The sequence below is a fragment of the Pholcus phalangioides genome, unplaced genomic scaffold (genome assembly GCF_987345545.1).
Source record: "Pholcus phalangioides strain wild (caught in Gottingen) unplaced genomic scaffold, Ppha-v1.0 ptg000007l_1, whole genome shotgun sequence".
Classification (NCBI taxonomy): Eukaryota; Metazoa; Arthropoda; class Arachnida; order Araneae; family Pholcidae; genus Pholcus; species Pholcus phalangioides.
Window position 1 is genome coordinate 51,766,152 of NW_028301600.1, and position 16,328 is coordinate 51,782,479.

The 16,328-nt window shown below is 33.7% G+C and overlaps 1 long non-coding RNA gene across 1 annotated transcript in view; it reads left to right on the forward strand.

The window, feature by feature from the left end:
* Positions 1–16,328, forward strand: part of LOC149085463 (uncharacterized) — a 72,990-nt gene that overhangs the window by 9,056 nt on the left and 47,606 nt on the right. The gene's annotated exons all lie outside the window — the stretch shown is intronic.

The following is a 16,328-nucleotide window of genomic DNA, read 5'->3' on the forward strand; positions in this document are numbered from 1 at the left end:
CCAATAATCTCCGGTAAAAGTGATAATTTTTTCAGTATTTATCAAACTTACCAACGACGCTGGGGTCATATTCGCCGGTAAAAAAGAGATAAATGTATCAAACTAACCAAGACGATTGTTAGGTATACATAATAACCGATTTACCACATTTACTGTACAATGATAACACTCGTTCACGTTTTTGACTAACAAAATATTTTTCTGTTCAATAACAAATGCTTAGAAGAAAATATTCCATTTAGATGCAGACAATATAGTTTTTTTCGGAAAATGCAAGATTGCCTTTTTTTTTCAGTTTCTACATCATTTTGAATGGGTATTGTGTTTTCCATTTCAATTAGCTAAATGTATACGAATATTTCCCAAAAAATCCTAATTTGAACATTTTCTTGTTTTTCTCAAACTCGTCACTTAAATTGACATAATATGTATTGCTTTTTCAATGACAAAGATACGCAGAATACGAAACTGCAAAATACGCGTTTTTATAAAAACAAATTTGAATGGAAAATATGCATAGAACGTACATACGTTTTTTTTCAACATTCAATAACGTGTTTCCTTAAAAAAATTAATTTGACAAGCAAATTAGCAAAAGCAAATTTAGTTTTTTATATAAATTTCAAGATGATCCGTTATTTATACATGATAAAAAATAAGGAAAAAATATACTCTCTGAACTAATTGAGTTAATTTTTTCCCTTAAGAAATAAAAATTGATATTTCAAGTCAAAAGAAAGGAAAAAAAGAACGACTTGAGGTTTTAATTAAAGTATTAAGCTTTTTTTTTTCTTTTTCATTCATTGAATATACTATATCGTTGTGAATAAACATACGCGTTTTTATACACTTATTTTTGCTTATTATGCATTGTACTATGATTAAAAAATAATAATTGAGAACAATAATTGAGTACGTTTTTTTCCTTTCTGAAAACAACCTTTCTGTCGAATATAATCGTACGTCATTGTATATTTTTCAATAGAGTCTTTGAATTTGAAGTGCCTCAATTATTATTTTTCGTTTTCTTGTACATCTGTTATTGAAGATTAATAGAAAAAAAATGTATTAATTAATTGGGAAACCCTTGTCGATGAGACGTTCTAGATGTACAGTAGCGCTTAAAAGTCTTTTGACAAATTCTGTAATGATTGTAGAATCAGCTTATTTGCATACCTTTTCCTGACTTTGGCATATGTAAAACAGCAGGAAGATATTTATCGACACCTATGGCTGAAATTTGTTTGTCTGTAATTAGTTGGCTTTGATTGTCTAATTTTTGTTAATGCCAATTTTGTTTTGTCAATTGCAATTTTTGTTTATCGAAAGTGTTTTGAGAAACATAGTTCAATCAAATATAGTAGTTAATTGTTATTTAATTTGAAGTTATGGTAGGAATATGCAGAGACATAATGAACAATATACAACGTAAAGAATAGTCGGTGAAATTTTTTTTTTTGGGGGGGGGGGTAAAGCGTAATTAAGGCTTTAAGTAAGAGCGAAGTCAATTTTAAGTGGCAAGTGATTTTAGTATCACAACCAGTTCATAAGTTTGTGGAACCATGTTCAATGATCTCGGGAACATGTAAAAAGTAATTTTCTTTCAGTACAACAAAAGAAGACATTAGATAGGATATATAGAACAATCAATATACAATCAAAGAGTCCACTGGGAGAAGCCAAAGATGAATTTAGTTCAAAACATGGACTGAATGTGAGTATAAAACGTCGGCTGAACATCATTTGGGCTTGTTTGATTGTTTTCCAAGCGAAAAAAAAATCGTTTTTACTTTATTACGGAAGGACAAGGGAGAGGGAGAATTATGCCAATTTTCTTACTGACAAGAGAACAATCCAAAATACAAATAGGTAATAGGTAATAAACATATCAGGTATTACAGGTTCTAATAAGTAGCTATAAGGTAAATTATAAATAAATTATATAGGTTCTTACTGTTAAACATGGTGAAAGTAGGGATGAATCTTTGCTAAAGGTGTCGACCCTCTTTACTTTTTGAAAAAACACAAGGGACAGGTCTCGTTGCAATAATGTTACTTCATAACCACATGTCGCTCTTTACGACGTGATACATGCTGCTATTACTGATATACCGGCACGACAATATAGCTAAAATAGCTAAATAGCTAAAAACTATTAAAAATTATATGAAAGGCAACAAATTAGAGTTTTGAGAGTGATGAAATCAGAGCTATAACTTGAATGCCATCAAGCATTTATGGATTGAGTTCGATAGACAAGTCAGAGGCAGAAATTATGTAAATTCGATGGTTTTTTTAACTTTGGGAAAAAATAATGGGAAAAAGTACCCAGTGACCATGAGACAAGCTTATTGAGTTCATACCAATCACTTGCCAAGTAGTTTTACAATTCAAAGGTTTTCTAATGAAGAGCTGATTTATTATATTTTGTTATAATGCCCATGACATGGTGGACTTGACTTTAGATCCAACATATAAGTGATTAAATTTTTTCTGAATTTACAAAATGTAGATAAGCAATTTTTTGGTCGCAATAGTTTGTAATGAGATTCTGTGTTTGTGTTTCATAGAATATATTTCGTTAAAAAATTCAAATACGAAATTTGCAGACAAATTTATTGTTGTCAAAAGACTTATGAGCGCGAGACTAAGGAGGCTAAGAGACTAACGACTCTTAGGTACTATGCCTAATCGCCGGTAAAAGTGCGAAATTTAAGGAAATTTATATAATTTACCAAAATGCTCGGCGATTATGCATAATATTGGATTTGTCTTATTTACCGTATCATATACATTATACAATGTATATTAGAATGAATATTATAGTCAACGCTAGATATAACGACGCCCCAATCCGTCTAAAATGGACGTTATATTGGGAGGGTCGTTATAGCGAAAGTACAACATATATGATAGCCGTTCTATGGAAACATTTGGGACTTATCCTACCGGTCGTTGTAATGGAATGGTTGCTATAACGTGGGGTTGTTATAACGAGCATCGACTGCATATAGTAGCTATTTATATGTACTTCATTTTAAGTGTATGTGCAGCTGTATGAAAGCATGAGTGTTGAGCGTACGTATTGATGAGAATAGCATCACAAATGAGGTAGGTTTTAGATAAATATTATTACATAAAAGATTACATCCACATTTTATTGAAACAATTACTAGAAGCTGAATCTGTTTCAACAAGTTCAAAATATCAATGCATAAAGAACAATGAATAAAAAAAAGAAGCTTTATCAAATTCACAATAGTATCAATTAAAAGGAATACTTAGAGACGTTAATCAAAAATATAAATCTTATAATTAAATTTTTTCACGTGAATAAAGCGTGACTAAAAAAAAACAAAAAAACACTAACATTATGTAATAACGGACTACATGACATATATATATCAAGACGGCTTTAAACACAATCAATTTTCCGTCAGAGGTTTTGAAAATGGCAGTTTTTGAAACATTTCAAATTGGCGTTTTAAAAGTCTCAAACCCCATTATTACGAGATAAATGATAACAAAGACCAAAGGATTAAAAAAACAACAACCAGAAGAATGGGTGAAGAAAGAAAACGAGGAAACACATTCATACTTGTAAATTATACAATAAGATTGCGAAGCACCGACCCATTATTTCTTGGGGGAAAAGATAAGAAAAAACCGAAGATGTAGAGCTACGGTTAAAACAATGAATAAAAGTATGCCTCGTGAGCAGGGATTATTTAAATATTGATGAGAGCGATATTTTATCCAAAAACGGAAAGAGATGAATGTAAAATCCACCACAAAATACGTCTTTTTTTTTAAAGATTTTTCAATGTAAATTTCTTTCTTTATAAAGATAATTTATGCAATAACTTCATGAAGGAAACAAAAAAAAAAGAAAATGGGTAGGAATCCTTGCAAGGAGGACAAAATCTGACGTCTCCCCGTCATTAAAACGGCTGTTAAGTTTTGATAGCAGTCAAAGGTTTCCCCTCTCCATTACCATGCGAATAGTTAATTCTTTTTCACTTTTATGAAAGAAAAGTGCTATCATTCAACGGAAAGCAGACAATTATTGTTCTTTGGTAAAGTTTTATGATTCCCTGTATATTTACTTTTCTTCCTTATTATTAGGAAACGGATGACAGAGTTTTAGGATAGGCTGCTAAAGGTTTTATAAGAAATCATCTGTGTCAAATAGGAAGCGAAAAAAAAAATCCCCTCACGATATTTAATCTCGGAAAAGTCATAAAGTTATTTTATACCCTCCCACACTATTGATTGCCTTACCGCTTTGAAACGGATACAAACACTAAAAATAGAAATATATATGGTAAATGTGATAAATCCGGTTATTATGCATAATCGCAGAGCATTTTAATATGCTTGATAAATTTCCCTAAATTTATCACTTTACCGGCGATCATGCTTAGTAGCCAAGCGTCGCGCCTTCGGTAAACATGATAAACCGTACTACGTATATGATATATATATATATATACTACACATGATAATTCATACATGTATCGTTATATCTGAGTACGATCGTAAAATTGTTTATCATTATATCGGGTTCCGACCATATTCATCACTCCAGATGATATTAGACTCATTTGGATTTTTTCATGTTAATCAAATTCACAAATTACACTAAGGTATCATGCATGATCACAGATAGAGGCGATAAATTTCAAGCATTTATAAAATTTACCAACGACACTTTGTTATTATGCATAATAGCCGGTAAAAAGGTGATATTGTTTTCAGTATACAGGGTGATTCAAAACTCAACGTACAAACTTTTTAGGGAAGTAGTAAACACAAAAACAAAGCAGAATCGCATAGGAATGTAGGACTGGAAACCCCAACCTGATCAACTGGAGGATAAACGAAGTTGCAGAAATGACAAGCCAATAATGAGTGGGAAAACTCTGCGCTGGTGGCAACTACAGCGCTGGTAGTTGCCATCAACTGCTGAACGCTAAATGGCGGATACACACAAGGTGCATGATGTCCATCATTTCAGCATTCATAAATTGTTGCATGCTCTCGTACGCAATCGCAACCTCAAATGCCCAGCGCAGCATTCCAAATACAGCGCTCTCAAGCGTACGTAACTGTGGATGGGGTAAGAACTATGAGCACTTGTGTGAAACTTAAGGTCTACCCTCACTGTCCTCGTGTAAAGTATCGCTAAATGAAGAGTTTTTCCTTCCATTATTGGCTTGTCATTTCTGCATCTTCGTTCATCGTCCAGCTGATCAGGTTGGCGTTTCCGCGCAGGGACGTCATTTCAACTTTTTCCAGGAGGGAGGTAAAGAACATGTACTCAATAAGATTGGTATTAATATTCAATTGCATATACAGTGAATAGTCACTTCTCATTAAGTTTTATGAAAGAAAAGTGCTATCATTCAACGGAACGCAGGCAAAAATTTATTTTCTTTGGTAACGTTTTATGATTCTCTGTATATTTACTTTCCTTCCTTATTATTACGAAACGGATGACAGAGTTTTAGGATAGGCTGCTAAAGGTTTTATAAGAAATCATTTGCGTCAAATAGAAAGCGAAATTAAAAACCTTCCTCACGATGAAGATGTCATAAAAATCTCTTTTGCCCTTCCACTATTGATTGCCGTACTGCATTGAAACCGGAAACGAAAGCTAAAAATAGAAATGTATGATATATTTGAAACATAAGAAAGAGAGAGAGAGAGAGTGAGAGAGTTATACTTCGTTATATATTCCATGATGTATTGATTGAATTTAAATATATTTAAGTAATTTTGAAAGAAAAATGTGATATTTGTACAGGCTGTGCCAAATTATTTGCACAGCGGATATCTCTATATCTCTGTAACCGTTCACTTTCGAAACATAGTTTTTAATGACGTGCAGTTACTTAAAACCTCAAAATTTGTTTCAGGGGTCGTACGCATGAAAAAATAAAGAAATTAATTGTTTATACAGTCTCCGCGTGTTCAAAAACGAATTAGAAAGTTGTTTCCGCGTCTCTTTCAACATAACAAATCCCACGTTTTCAAGTGCAATATTCACTGACATATTCAAATTCGAAAAACGGAGGAAATTCGGCAAAAACAGCGTTAAATGCGGGTAAAACGGTTTTTATACGTTTGAAGCAGTTCTTTCCCAAATTTCCTCTGTTTTTTGAATTCGATTCGAATATTTCAGTAAATATTGCACTTGGAAACATGGAATTTTTTTGTTGGCATCGAGAGAGACAGGGCAACAACTTTCTAATAGGGTTTTTGAGCACATGGGGACTGTATAAAAAGTTAATTTCTCTATTTTTTCATGTGTACGACCCCTCAAACAAATTTTGAGGTTTTAAGTAACTGCACGTCATTTACAACCTTTTGTAATTGAAAGTATGTTTCGAAAGTTAACCGTTACAGAGATATCCGCTGTGGAAACAATTTGGGACAGCTTGTATAGACTATATATTTTGTAAAACTTGAATGTTTCTCTTGAAATAATCTGTAGTACTAATTATATAAGAAAAATTTTATTCATTTTTAAATTATGAAATACTTAGCTAATCTTAACAGATGTGAGACAACAGTGATTAAATTAATGAGGAGGGTTAGATTTATAGTAGAATTGGATTTAAAACAAAAAAGAACCGATATAAAATGTATATCTATTGAATCTTTTTGAGAGTGGTTTCATTATTCGATTTCAAATACGTACTTGTAGAAACTAATACAAATACAAATACAACACCACAACAGGCAAATTGCCCAACGAGGCGGCTGACTTAAGAACATCATGGATCCCCTAGCCCCTACCTACTACTGCTACACCACAAATGCACCCCCCCCGCGGAACCCCCCAACGAATCGGTATATGCGGGAATGTGCATGTACGTGTAGTGCAACCTGACGTAAAGTTTGTTTCTGTGTAATGCTTGTTATGTGTAGTGCTGTCATCTGCCCCCAGTTTTACTAACTATGAGTGAACTGTTATGGTTGAATGATTTACCGTTGTAGGACTGTTGCTCTCTGTGGCGAGACTTTTTAACGGGGAGATCGGCTCGCATTTGCGCCTTGAAGTTGGGAACCACAGAAAACCAACTTCAGCCGACCACCACTGTGGGGTTCGAACCCGGATCCTCGCATCACGAGTACGGCACTATAACCACTCGACCACCACAGCGGCATCTTAAGCTTCTGATGTTGCAAAAAAAAGCAAAGCTAAATCCAGAATTTTTCTCAAATCATGGATGGAAATAAAATTCACCAATCCATGGAGTATTATGAACTATTTTAGTTGAAAAAATATAATTTAATTGATCGTTAAAACTTGCCTCAAAATTAGCATTTTGTAACGGAGAATTGCAGTATGCATTTCCGCATAGCATCCATCTCTGAGACATGCCAATCCACCTCTTATCAATCAACTCTTCATGTCGTGAGTGTTCGAATAGATTCTGTAGAATTTGTACTGATGACTTTTTTGAGACAAACAACGACATTTTAAAATTCATGAAGTCTGTCAATATATCCTGGTTTATTTTTGGCTATATCTCTATATGAGCATTAACTGCATAGTAATTTTTGAAGTTTTTGTGAAAAACTCTTTCAGCGTCGACGGTACTAACTTATTCAACTTTAGTTTTTCAATAGTTTTGTTGTCAACCATGCCACAAAACATAATTTGATATGTCTTCCTGATATTGCAGGTATTATGATAAAAAAAATCACTTTCCGCCGTCATGTCGATGAGTTAAATCAGAGTATTAAAACAAAACTCATTCACGTATTTTATACCGCGTACGGAACCTAAATTTTCATACTGAATAAATTGCCACTTCTCTTAAAAAAATTGGGGTAGGCTATGTCATAGACACGACCGCAAGTTCTGACGTGAATACGTATTTTGTGTCTTGAATCACGTTTTAGGTACTGACATAATAATAAAATTATGTCACTATCATCAGCTTTGTCTTTAGAATAGCTAACCAACGACACCGATGTCATCTATTTTCGTTGTGAACTGCTCGAGATATAGAGGTAAAAAAATTGTTAAGAATCAGGGCCGTGGGCCTGGTGCCCAGACTGGAAGAGATATCGAGTGACATCACTGGGTGCACCTTTGCAATGTGCATCTGAGGATATCATTGCTGTTGACTTCAGCTAGGTACTTCCTGAGATATGAGCGTTTAAAGAATTTCATCACTCAGCTTTTTTTCAATAAAATATCCTGGATTGAATAAATTCGTAACTGCTAATTTAATTCCTTGCTGAAGGTGATAACCTCGTAATATTCATTTTCCGAAGATATATGGCATAGACGAATGTTAATTAAGTCTATAAGTATGCGTTAAATTATCATGGGATATTGTCTTGTTTTTTTCCAAATGCACTATAACGTACATATTTAAGTACGTGAACCATAGGATGTGAGTGAAATTCTCTTTAGTTTTCTTATAGTAGTTACATTAATTGTATAGTTGTTTTGTAAAGGGAACGGAAGGACATTTGCAGCAGAAATCCTATAGCAAAGCTTTTCATAAACTGACATCGTAAGGAAAATATTTCGCAACTGAAGCAGGCGAGCTAGTTGGAAGAGAAAAATATGAAGCTGCTACCGATTATTTATATATATATATATATATATATATATAGTTGCTACACACACACACACACAGGATCTAAACTTTTGAATATCATTTCCTGATAAGCCAGCAGACCTTCTCCTCTGTTCGAAATATGTAGGCAGTTGTGTTTATTTTGCCTCGAAGCATTTCCTTAGCTTACTTGCTACATAAAGTTAAGTTATCGCTTCAGATTAAAGTAGATGTCCCGGAACTGCTGAATACGAGATTTATCACTAACTTCTCAAGTCTAAACACGGCCATATATGTGCTAAACTTACAAAACTGCCCGAAAATAAAACTATATGGAATTATGGAGATGTAATGTGAAAAAAAAGATGATTTTAAATTTTTAAATTGTTGATTTATATTGAAACAAAAAAACATTCCCCATCTATTATACCCTTCATGGATAACATGAAATAAATAATAGATGTAATTCAGTGTGCATGTGGTGGTATAGAGAGGGGTGCGCATTTAACATCACTGTAAACGAATGATAGCACGCATTCTACGTTTATCGTTTTTGTAATTATGATCATTATACACAGTGCATGATACACTTTGGAATATTTTTTGTCTCTTCTTCGTGAGTGTTCACATATCGGTTAGAACATGCTAGAACATTGAGATTTACATCGGTGCGACCTATGCATGAATAAATCTAGTTGTATCGAGCTTAAAAACGTTTCTTTAGCAAAAACGAGTAGTAACCAAATCGCCTATTTAGCAATTTAGTAGTTTTTAATTAAATCCCAACCATATAACTTAACTCTAAAAGAAATCAATAGTATATTAAATCTTAAAGAGGAATACAAATTTGTTCTATATAGAATTCCACTGCTTATTATTCTATTCAAAGTCTTCAGCAAAAATTCGCTGTTTCTTCCAGAATTTCTCATTCGTATTCGTCTGATTTCTAAATATTCCATAAAAAAAACCCACATATTAAAAAAAATCAGGTTGTAAATTTTAAAAATTCCCACCCTTCACTAAATCATAACATTCGAAAATATATAACAATTTAATTTTTAAAAAAAACCGCTAAATACGAATGCAGGGTGATTCTAAACTCATAGCTTAAATTTTAAGAGGTGATGTAACACTCCTAAATTAACATTTTTGGTCACAGGATTTGTGGTCGAATCGTTACAACAAAGGCAGTAGAGGGTGTTTTCAGAGAGCGCACAACAGCACTTCAACAAAAGCAAATATTATATTTTTCTGACGGATTTGCTGCAATAAGTGCAATCAACCATTTGATGGTGCAGGGTATTGAATGTGGTAAGCCTTCTCATGGTGCAAGCTGGGTAACGAAAATTCTATCACAAGTCATTATACTGCTTGATCATTGTTTTGCGCAGCTAACCTTAATGGTTCTTGCATCAATAAATAACAAACTCCAATCTAAACTGAAGGTGCACTCTCGAATGGTTGCACATGTAGCACCGATGTTGCACATGATGCACATGTAGGAAATCCGTCGGAAATATATAATATTTGTTTTGGGGGACGTCTGTTGAGCACTTTCTACCGCCTTTGCTATTGCGACCGCATTCTATGATAAAAAATACTTGTTTAGGTACCTTTCTAATATATTACTTCTTAAAATTTCTTTCATGAATTCAAATTCATACTGTATACTATCAAAATTGGTGGTTAAAAATCATCCCCATTTTTATGGCACCCTATCGTCTCTTTAGAGAATCTCGTTTGACTGACAGTTTTCTCTTAAAAGGCCAGAGTTTGGAAATTTCCAGAGATTCATACCGAGAGAGAATATTTTTTATTCACCAATTTGACACTCCTCTTCTAGCGTATAGATTAAAAAATTAATTACAATCGATCTCCACATTTCATCATGTTGTATGCTCGTAGAAAATCTAAAGCTCCGATAGTGAAATTACCACACACCATATATATATATATATATATATAATAAATGCATTTTCACCTAATAATCTGGTTCAGAGAAATCATAATTTCTTACGCCACATTACATTAATGTAAAAATCAATTCACTGTTAAGAAGTGAAGCAAATTATGGTAATCACAGTCACATGTATGTCGTCTCATTAAAAAGGCTGAGGATGAGACATTTTCATGAATTTTCCGATGCACTGTTACTGCAGCAGACTGGTAAATGTGTGAGAGAAACGTGTTTAATGGCCACAAACACAATACATTTCTTTTAACGCCTAACGATTGCAGAGCACCATCGGCGTATCCTCCCCCCTCCATATTAGTTCTATCGGTTTCTGGGCGTTAAACTAGCCAATCAGTCTTCCCAAAACCTACGAAACATTTCTGCCCAGGATCGGAAAACTGAGAGGAAAGAGCAGCTTTTAATGGCAGGGCTCGTGTATTGCGCAAATGAAGGACTCTATCAGCAGACCTCGGGATGCTATCAGCTAAAGCGCTATGGTTTCTGAAGCCATTTCCTTATCAGCAGTCAGCTCGTAATGAGTCCACGGAAGTATCATTAGCGGACGCCGGAGCTGAGGATAGGACACCGGCGAAAAATTGTGTTCTTCCTCATCGGAAAGGCTGACTCGAAATCACAAAATTTTAATGGCCACTGTGTTTCAAAACTCCCAGTTTATACCATGGGCATCTAGAAACATTCCTGTGAGAACGGTTCCATATGTTGGATCTTAAAACTTTTCGTAAAGTTCAGCTGGCGAGTTTCCATGAAGAGAAAGAGGTTTTATTGCCTTGGCTCTCCGGAAATGCATCCTGCAGATGAAGATTAGAAAGAGACGTGATTTTCTATGCGTGGGTACGTGTATCCATAGACGAATGTTGTTTTGGGACAGAAAAATATGAATTTTAAAGACATTTATATTGAATGCGTATATTTCTCTCGGAAATTGAATTTCTTATACATATAAACAAAAACAAATTTAGCATTTATCACTTTTGATTATTTCGTTGTTTTTGAGCCATTCATTATTCCCGAATCTATGAAATCCGAATAATATGAAAGAATGACGAGATTCATAATTTTTTTTATATCCATTTTTAGTATTCAGTTCAGGAAGCTTCAGCCTATGCTCACGAGAAGTAGCATAATGGTGATTTTTTTTAAGCTCTCCGCTTCAGAGATACGCACACATATGCGTACTTTCATTTTTAACGGTTTTTAATGGTTTTAATGATTTTTTTTCCAAGTTAAGACTTGAGGTATGAGAAAGGGCTCCTCACTCACATACACACAAATAATCCTAGTGAAAATATCGACCCAAATTAATTAATTGGTTAGTTAATTAATTTTTTCAATTTTTTTTTTATTTTTAAAGAGCATTTGACGTGCTATAAACATAAATCAATGAAAAAAATTTCAGCCGTTAGTTTTGGCTCAGGTGGGAAGAGGTTTAAGCATGTAATAAAGTTGCCATATGTTTGCTCTTCTTCTGTTGCTGAGCATTTATGGTGCTTGTAAAAGACAAAAGATTTAGTTGAGTGTTATTTCTAGCGATGTTCTTTAATTTTACATTCAATATAAAACAATTTTGACGAAATTTAATCTTTTGTTCTTGACATGAAATTTTAAAAGATGTGCAGTCTTCGTAAGGAAGATGTGATATCTGTTTCCGATTTGTAGAAAATTAAGTAATAAGGCAATAATAGTGTAATAAAGAAAATAACGTTATCCTGCCTATATAATGAATTACCATATTTCAAGTTTTGTGACATACACTGGAAAGATACTTTATTATGACCACCTCGTCAATACTTCGTTGGGCCACCATTTGCTTTTAGTACAGCGTTGTTTTGTGTGTTTTTTTTACATGGATCATTTTTACGAGATGCTGATAGGTCGTTTGCAAAATTTGAGACCTTGCTTTATGAATAGCACTTTCCAATAGTGGGAGATTGGCTGATTGTGCAACTGGATGTCTGATTACTCTTTCGACCTCATCCCACAAATGCTCTCCTTCATATTCCTCAAACCAATCCTGTATAATACCAGCACTATAGCAGCGCGCATTATCTTGTTGAGAGTAGCCATCACCCATGCATGCCAGGAAAATCTTCCCCCAACCATCACATTGAACTCCACTAGCTCGATGGACTACAGCGTTCACTTGGTGTCCGTTCACTTTCAGGCTGTTGTCTCCAAATTCTCACTTGCCCGTCTGTATGGTGTAACTGAAAACTAGATTCATCGGACCACATTGCTTGTTTCCAATTATCAACTGTCCAGGCCTTGCGCTCCTAGGTGAATTCAAGACTTTTCTTTTATCTACAAAGAGCAACGGTGTTCGAACTGACCTATGACTTCTATATCCCATACGTACGGCGCGAACAATGCATTAAGAATTCCTTTGAGGCAATCCTTGATTAAGATATGTTGCAATTTGCTGCACTGTTACCATTTTGTTGTCTTTTATAAGTCTGGATACTTTGCTTTCCACACGAGCATTCACCAGTCAGTGACGAACACAAATTGCACGTTGAGATCCAGTTTCTTTTCCTTACAGTCCAATATATAAACACTATAACTAGAGGTACTGTTGAATATTTCACACCTGCGGTGGTTTCGCTGATACTCGGTTCATGGCTATGAGCTCTTACAATCATCCCACATTCAGTCCATCAAATCACACTTTTTTCCCCATATCTTCACAATGAATTTGCAGTTTGAAACACGGACTGGTTCATTTTAGCATGTCTAATATACTTATAGGAGAAAAAATAAATCACCTATACTACTAGCTTAGGAATTAAGCTCTCTTATACTAGATTAGCCCTCTATCGGCAATAGTGTGACACTATAGCTCATTTGGTAAAAACTGTCAAGTGCTCATAATAAAGTAGCCACTCAGTGTACTTATCCTAAATTCTTTATCGCTGAGTTTGAAACACGTGAAAAAAAAATATTTATAGTATTTCCAAATTGGAGAATCTGTTATATTGTAACATTAAAAAAAAGCAATTGAATCTGAACGGCAATCTTGTTTGTGACATTCACCATAAATTGCATTTAAATGAATAAACTCGAATATAAAGACTAGAGTACCTTTTATGTCAACCTTGAAAGAAATTACAAGAAAGAGAAATTTTTCTTCTTGTTCATCCCGATTTTATGTTACTTCTCCATCTTCTACAGTGCTTAATTCAATTATAACAAAAATTTATATTTTCTAAAAACTACATAAAAATTTCTTTGCGAATGTTTCATACTGTCATTGAAGATGATAAAAATTTTAGCCAGGTTTTCTTTTCTTTTTCGAATTCGCACTTTAGAACACGAACTGGTTCATTTTAGCATGTCTAATATACTTATAGGAGCAAAAATAAACCAAATGAAACAAGAATTTTTCTTTGGCATCGATAAATTTTCATTATAAACTCATAAATGTGTAGTGAGTAATCAAGAAATTAAACTTTTGTTAACAAGCTGAAGTAGTGCCCAGAGTAAAGTTTCTAATTTGTCTATATTAGCGTTCACAATTTTAGGAAAAAAAAGTCATTTTCTTCGAAGACCAATGAAGTTGTAAAATTTTTGCGTTTCTATTTAAAACTTTTAGACACTAGTTTTTTTTTTTCCGATGAACGCAAAGGAAATAAAAGTAATGAACAGGTACACTTCATATAACGAACAACGCCTGACTTGTTATGAGATACTTTTTAAGAGTGCTATATATATACACGTATATGTGTAAGCCGAATTTAAGTATCAGATTAATTTTTTCCTAGAACGAGTATTATGTAAATTTAGACTTATTGGCTTCTTTGCTTGAAGTTATTCTTTTCTTAAAGAATTAATACAAAATTCTCAAGTTTGGTTACGGAACCTAGACTGTGATGCGTTAGTTCATGGGAAAGGGTCAGACTTATTTAAAAAAAAAATACTCAATGCAGAAAGATAATACACAACTAAAAAAAAAAGATTATGCACAATAAAATCATTTTAAAACCCTTCTAGAATTCTTTTACAGCACAGAGTATTTCTTAATCACCAATTACGTTAATGCGCAACAAAGATACAAATTATAATATTGACATGTAGCTCAGTTGAACCACTCATAATTAGTTAATGACTCATATTACGTATCCATATACAGTTGCGATTCTTAATTTATTATTCAATTATTTGTTTTAAAACTTCTGTACGGTCAACGAGATTATCTTAGAAAATCACTTTGTGGTTTTTATGACGTTTTTTCTGAAAACTTCACTGGACACATATCAGTGTATAGAAATTAATAACTCAGGTCATTTTCGAGGAAAACTAATATTGCCACCTAAGTTTTGCATGCATCAATACGATTAAAGTGAATACGAGAAAAAAATATGATGTAGGGTGATTCTAAATTCATGAACACTCCTAAACAAGCATTTTTGGTCATAGAATGTGCGGTCGAATCGTTGTAACAAAGGCGGTAGAGGGTGTTCTTAGAGAGCGCACAATAGCACTTCAAAAAAAGCAAATATCATATTTTTCTGACGGATTTGCTGCAATAAGTACAATGAACCATTTGAGGGTGCAGGGTATTGTAATGTGGAAGAACTTCTCTCATGGTGCAACCTGAGTAACGCAAATTCAACCACAAGTCGTTATACCTCTTGATCATTGTTTCATTAATCATTCGCTCATCACAGCATAACCTTGATGGTCCTTGCATTAATAAAAAACGAACTCCAATCCAATCCGATGGTGCATATGCACCGTCTAATGGTTGACAGCACAAATCGCAGCAAATCTGTCGAAAAAATCTTACGGTGAAGTGCAGTTAAGCACTCTCTAAAAACACCCTCTACCGCCTTTGCTACTGCGATTCGACCGCACATTCTATGATCAAAGATGCTGGTTTAGGTGTGTCGGATATTACCTCTTAAAGTTTTTCCCATGAATTTAGAATCATTCTGTACAACAAGCCCCATGCATGAAGTTCATTTTTTTGTTCAAGTTTTTAATATCTCACGATATATATCATATCAATACTTCGCAAACACCATACTTTCAAAATTGGTTTTAAAAATAGATCTTGTTTCATTCTTTCTCTTATTTATTTTTAGTTATAACCAGAAATTTTGATCACTAAAATACTTATAGTCCCACTACGCAATACTCCAACTCTTATCCATCACAGTTGATTCAATCACATTTTGTATCAATTGAACTAGCGAAGTTCGAACTTATATAATTTACAGTAACACGGACTCTAAATAAACTGTGGACACGAGTGCTACAAAAAGTAAGAATGCTATAGATAGAAAAATTGTGGATCCACGTTGTAGGTTTTTCTTTTATATTTGTAGTATCTGTCTTACCGCATCGATAATAAGATTTGTTAACAAATAAATATAACTCCCAGTGTTTTGTTTCTAAATAAAGACTCAATCTTCAATATTCCAGTCTCGAATTTTCTTTTAAATTTCAATTTAAATGTGAAAATATCCATTAGTAGATAAATTCCGCAAATTGAAAACTCTTTTATAACAAAATATAATCCATTTGTGAGGAATCCTCAGTCTTTTATCCAAAATATAATAAATTATCATTTCACTGATTTGAGTATAAGTCGACAGAAAACTTTCACGAAATACAACGTTGAGGACGTTGATGGTATCGGAAATAGTGAGGACACTGCTCCGGAGCCTAACTAAATTTACTCTCTCCGCGTAGTAATTATAATACACATTCTACTTGGGAAAAGGTCGTAATTATCTGTCTTAATGTCACGAAGTTCGAAAGGGTTCTTAGAAGTC